Here is a 6,419-nt window from a genome sequence, read left to right on the forward strand (position 1 = left end):
GGCACAGGAATTATTAATGTGACCGAGTTTCCTAGCAGCTGGTGGGTTGGGGTCGCCTTCTTGCACTGATCTGAGGGGGCAACTAGGACTTCCAAGTAGACACAGACACATACAGGCCTGAAATTCCACCATTTGATGCCATCAGATTTGGAGGGAGCTTTCTGAAATGGGCTTCCCTGGTGGCTCAGATGGTAAAGAATCTGTCTGCAATGCAGACTTGGATTCAATCTCTGGGTCAGGAAGCTCCCCTGGAGAAGGGAATGGCTACCCACTCCAGTATTCTTGCCTGGAGAATTCCACGGACAGAGGAGCCTGTTGAAGTACAGTCCATGTGGTTGCAAAAAGTCGAACATGACTGAGTGACTAACACTTTGACTTTCTGCAATGCGCTATGCAAATACAGGCCTCCTTGAAAGGGGGACCCCTGAGCCTTTGTCAGTAAATAATCTCACATGATTAGGGTACATTCTTAAAGCTGGGGCTTAGGGTGAAGGGGACAGCAAAGAGAAAACAGGAAGCCTGGGAGAAAGAGATGGTAAAATACACAGAGAAAAGGTGTTGAGTGTAGAAGGCAGTGTGTGAACACATTTGTTCACTGATTCAGACAATATTTACTGAGCATCTGCCATGTGCCAAGCACTGGGCTACAGTCTTGACATACAGTGGTGAGCAAGGGCCCTGCACTTGTAGAGCTCACAGCCTAGGTGGGAGACTAACCAAGCAATGAACCAACTCCTTAGCTCAGCCTCTAAGGCCTTTATGATCTGGCCCTTGGCCTTGTCTCATCTCCTGTCACCCTCCCCGGGACTGCCAACTTCTAGCCACTTGGCTTTCTTTTACTTCTTGAACACATCAAACTCATTCCCACCCCAGGGCCTTTGTACTTACTTTTCCCTCTGCCTGGAGCTAACTCCTGGATTTTCATATGACTCACTCCTTTTCACTTCTCAGATCTCATCAAAAATATCACCTCCCCAGGAAGTCCTCCCTGACAACCCCCACTCTAAATTTCCCTTTCCTCTCTGTCACTTTCCAGCCCATTGCCTAGTTTTCTTTCTTCTTAGCACTTATCACCATCCTGGATAACTGTTGGTTTCTGGGTTCCGTGTCTTTCTTCTCCATGTCAATGCGAGCTCCTTGGGAGTAAAGCCTTTGTCTAGATAAAGGAAGCAAACAAAAAGTTAATAAGTGATTGTGCCTTGTGACGCAGGGAACAGCTCAGTAAGAGAGGATAACTCGGGCAGGTGTGGCCTGTTCAGAGCCGCAGGGCGGGGAGTGGTCAGGTAAGGCCTCCCCAAAGGGTGATGTTTAAACTGAAGCCTGCAGAATGAGAAGAAACTGGCCTGGAAAGCAGGGAGTTGGGGAGGTTTCAGTCAGAGGAGCAGCACCCTCAGAAGGAAACCCCAAAATGGCATTTTTCAAGGAATCAAAAAGACCCCCGCTCTAGACACAGACCTGGGTTTGAATGTCAGTTCAGCTGCCTCCAGCTGTGTGACTCATGGAAAAGTCATTTCCCTCTTTCGGCCTTAATCTCTGTCTTTATAAGATGGGGATTAAAATGCCTTCCTTGAACTGTGTTATTAAAATTACATAAGATAATATAGAGAGAGTTTGGTATACAGTAGGAGCTTAGTAGATGTTCATATCTACCTCCCTTCCCTTCATGAGGGCTTCCCTGGTGGCTCAGAGGTTAGAGCATCTGCCTGGAATGCTGGAGACCCGGGTTCGATCCCTGGGTCGGGAAGATTCCCTGGAGAAGGAAATGGCAACCCACTCCAGTACTCTTGCCTGGAGAATCCCATGGAGGGAGGAGCCTGGTAGACTACAATCCATGGGGTCGCAAAGAGTCGGACACGACTGAGCGACTTCACTTCACTTCCTTTCATGAAGTTGCTAGTGACTCTAGGCCGGTAGAACTGGCCTACTCTAAGACAGGAACCTCTCCACCCCTGCCTCATCCCTACTACCTTTGCCCCCTCTCCTTGTATCTGAAACCCAACCCCCCACACCACTTCTCCCATTTGCACAGCCCACCTGGACCCCTGTGGGTCTTTGTCTACAATCTCCCCACTGAAGACTGCTCAGAGATCTTAGTGGCAGCTTGTCCCACATCAGACCTGAGCTAAGATGAGACCCCAGATCATCTAAAAACAGGACCAGCGTTCCTTCCATGTTACCTACCAACTGAGGCTCAGAGCCAGGAGGTTGCAGTTGTTCGTTATCAAAGATGCTCCCCACTTCAAGTTCAAGACCCAGGAAACAATAACGCTGACCTGCGCACTCTTGAGCTGAGACATCTCTAGCAGGATAATAGTAACTACCAGTTACCCAGCCCTGTCAAGGAGCTAGGTGAGCTGCTGAGTTCTTTACAGGCCTAATCTGATTTTGCAGCCTCATTGGTCACAGGAGGTATTACAGTCCCACTTTATAGATGAGCATGTTAAAACTCAGAGGTGAAGTGACTTTTTCAAGATCCCATAGCTGTGAAGACACAGAGTTTATAGCCCAAGCAAGGGCATTATTATATGTCTTTAATAACCAGCACAAGTATGACCACCTGCCAATCAGAAGAGACATTAGCTTTGAACCCCTGGCCTGGCGTACCTATGAGCATCAGCCCCACTGAGGCTCCCTGCAACCTCTGATGCTGTGGGGCCCCTGGGGGAAGCCAGTGTACTTGGGGTAAAAATGAGGGAGCTCCCTGCTGGGTCGGACAGCTTGGGAGAAAATCAGAGAATATGATATCCAGCCAAGAGGTCATCTCCCTGAGGCTACATAGCACACTTTGAAGGAGTAAGCAAATCTCAGAGGCATGAACCAGAGTCTGGGTGCAGTCAAGTAGAGGGACATGGCCTGGCACATCCAAGTAGATGATCTGAGGTTGGTATTCAGAGACCCAGAGGGGCCTGAAGGCATCTGAACATCTAGGCCAGGGTCCATGTGTCCAAACCTAGTCTGAGCTCCTTCACGTTATTCAGACAGAATTCCTTTACTTTTGTCCAAGACAGCAGCCCTTTGGACACACTGCCTGGACTTGAAGCCCAGATTCACTACCTGTCAGCTCTGCAACCTTGACTAAGTTGCTTAATTCTCCCTGTGTCTCAGTTTCCTTATTAACACAATTTTATTGCAGCAATGATTAGGTAAATTATACTTTTTAAGCTCTGTGAAGCAGTACTCAATACATAAATAATTTTCCCAGGATGGTTTTATGAAATACCAATTGTACCAAACTATTTGCTTTTCTCCCATCACTCTCACACCTTGTGGTGGTGGTGGTTTAGTCGCTCAGTCATGTCTAACTCTTTGTGACCCCATGGACTGTAGCCCACCAGGCTCCTCTGTCCATGGGATTCTCCAGGCAAGAATACTGGAGTGGGTTGCCATTCCCTTCTCCACTCACACCTTGTATTGGTTAGGAATTGTGCTTGGCGGCTGGTGTGCATGCCAAGTCGCTTTGGTCATGTCTGACTCTTTGCAACCCTGTGGACTGTAGCCCGCCTAGCTCCTCTGTCCAAGGGATTCTCCAAGCAAGACTACTGGAGTGAACTGCCATGCCTTCCTCCAGGGTATCTTCCTGACCCAGGATTCGAACTTGTGTCTCTTATGTCTCCTGCATTGGCAGGCAGGTTCTTTACCACTAGTGCCTCCTGAAAAGCCCCAGCTACTGGTAACAGAATAACAGTGGTTTTTAAAGAAATCGGGGTTTATTTTCTTCTCACTTAAAAAGAAGTCCAGGACTGGCATACTATGTCCTCAAAATCATCAATGTCCCATGTTCATTTTTTTTTTCATTTATCCTTGGTTTATGGTTGCCATTATCAAGGTCACAAAATCACTGGTGCAACTCCAGCCATCATGTCTTCATTCCAGGCATGCAGAAAGAAGAAGAGAGAAAAGCAAAAGGGTACAGTGGCTGAATTGACCCTTTTTTAAAAAGCTTTCCTGAAAGCTCTACCCAAATGTTTTCCACATACTGTTTATCAGAAATGACTTGTATAGCTGGACACAAGTTTAAGCAAACTCTAAGTGATAGTGAAGGACAGGGAAGCCTGGCTTGCTACAGTTCATGGGGTCACAAAGAGTCGACACAACTGAACAACAACAATCTGCAAAGGAAGCTAGGAAATGTAAATTTTTTTAGTTGGTCTGTTGCCACTTAACAAAAAACAAAGTTAGGTCACTAAGGAAAGTAGTATAAATATTGCATGGGCAACCAGAAGAATTTGCCTACTTTTGTCCAGGGTGATTTGTGTACTTGACATATTCCCTCCCTGTGAAAATCATACTGATCTTTTGAGGCCTGGCTCAAACGTGTCACTTCCCTAAAGTCTTACCTGGAATCCTCTGTCTAGCCCACACCCCTTTCTACCTTCATTGCTCAACACAGTAGCCAAAGGCAGCCACTAGTGCAACTGAACAACAGAATTCTTAATTAAAATAACTTAATTTTAATTTGTTTAAATTTAAGTTAAAAAACTAATATTGCATTCAGTTATTCGAAAACTATGTTTGGAATAACTTGGGTATGTGAATCTAGTTTTTCAACCATAAATTATAAAATCTAAATACAGATCAAGTATTTTCAATGAAAATTTAGTGTCTGAATTGAGACGTGTTATATTTAATACACAGATTTCTTTTTACTTTAAACTTTTTTTTTTCTTTTGAACTTTTTATTTTGTTATGGGGTATAGCTGATTACTTACATACAGATTTCAAAGATGTTGTACCAAAAAATAAAAAGTAAAATATCTTGCTAATATTTATCTTGATTACATGTTGAAATGATACTGCTTGGGGCATATCGAGTTAGATAAACTATCTTATTAAAGTTAATTTCATCTGAATAATTTCATCTATTCCATTTTGCCTTTTGGATGCGGCTACTAGAAAGAATTTCACTGTATATGGCTCTGAGTATGTTTCTATTGCACATCTCTGCTTTCTGTCTTCTGTATTTGAGTCAATTGTTAACATATCTGTCTCCCTACTCCATGCATATGGCTACATAAGAGCCAGAATCCTAGTAGTATTTATAGCAACTATTTACTGAGCACTTATTCTGTACTAGGAATTATGTTATTTTAACTTAAGGGAAAAAATTTTAATTATTATAGATTCATAGGAAGTTTCAAAAAAGAAATAAAAGGACAAGGAAGATCCATGTACTCTTACCCAGTTCCCCCAAAGGAGAATATCTTGCATAACTATAGTGTAATATCCAAAGCAGGAATTGGCACTGATACAACTGACCAGTTATTCAGATCTTGCTGGGTTCAGGTGTCCTGCATGTGGACATTTCTATGCAGTTTTAACACATGCAAATCTGTGTAAACATCATCGCAATCGAGATAAAGAACTATTCTGTCACCACAAAGCTCCCTCATGCTATCCTTGTATAGCTACAACTCCTCTCCCCCAGTCCCTGGCAACTGCTAATCTAGTCTCCATTTTGTTATTTTGAAAATGTTACATAAATGAAATCCTACAGTATGCAAACTGTCGAGACTGGCTTTTTTCACTCAAGATGCATCCGAGTTCTTCATTCCTTTCTGTTACTGAATAATATTCCATAGTATGGATGTACCACAGATTTTTTTTAACCCATCCTCTAACTGAGGGACATTTAGGTTGTTTCTAGTTTTTGGTAATTCTGAATAAAGCCACAGTAGATATTCATGTACAGGTTTCTATGTGAACTTTGGTTTTTGTTTCTCTGAGATAAAGTGCCGCAAGTGCGATTGCACACTAAATTTTTTAATGTGACATCGTGCCTCCATCTACACTCTGGTGGTAGGCAGCCTATGAGAAGAAAGGGAAGAATATGGGCTTTGAAGAAACACGCCAGGATTCGGATCTTGACTCCATCACCCATGGCAGGAAGTGCTCTCAGTTCGCGCCTCTGTGAAATGGATGTGTTTAACACAACTCTCAGGTTCATGAAGCCGACAGATAAGCAAAGCAATTGTGTGGCAGGTGGGAGGTGCTTTACTGATGCAGGTTTCTTTCCTTGCACACACTGTGAATCCTAGCACAGTGTCAACAACGTGGAAGGCGTGGGATCAAGGAAGGAAGCTGGGGGTGGGAGGTGGAACAAGCGAAGGACGGAGCCCAGCTGGGGTTTCAGAACAGGTGGGCGGGCTTGCAGACTCCACACACAGCCAGGATCTGGCCTAGAAGGGAGGCCGCCTGCTCTGGCTGGATAGGAATCTCTTCTTGGAGTGGCAGGTGGCAGGTGCACGCTGCCTGCTTAGCAGGTGCTTGTGGCTGGCAGTGTCAACAGAGGCTCTGAATTGTTGGTTAGAATTGCAGTGAAGGCTTTCAGAGCCCTCTCTTCCCTTGTTCCCACATTGTACTGGAGGCCAGGGGGAAAAGCCCATCTTTTCTGTGGTTGATTGTCTAGAATTAGCTAATGG

At 44.5% G+C, this 6,419-nt stretch overlaps 1 non-coding gene across 1 annotated transcript; it reads left to right on the forward strand.

Moving 5' to 3' along the window:
• The first annotated feature begins 1,672 nt into the window (after positions 1-1,672).
• On the forward strand, positions 1,673-1,744 carry TRNAS-GGA (transfer RNA serine (anticodon GGA)). The gene has a single exon. It is a non-coding gene; the product is annotated as a tRNA-Ser (tRNA).
• The last annotated feature ends 4,675 nt before the right edge of the window (positions 1,745-6,419 follow it).

Source organism: Capricornis sumatraensis, chromosome 17 (assembly GCF_032405125.1).
Source record: "Capricornis sumatraensis isolate serow.1 chromosome 17, serow.2, whole genome shotgun sequence".
NCBI lineage: Eukaryota > Metazoa > Chordata > Mammalia > Artiodactyla > Bovidae > Capricornis > Capricornis sumatraensis.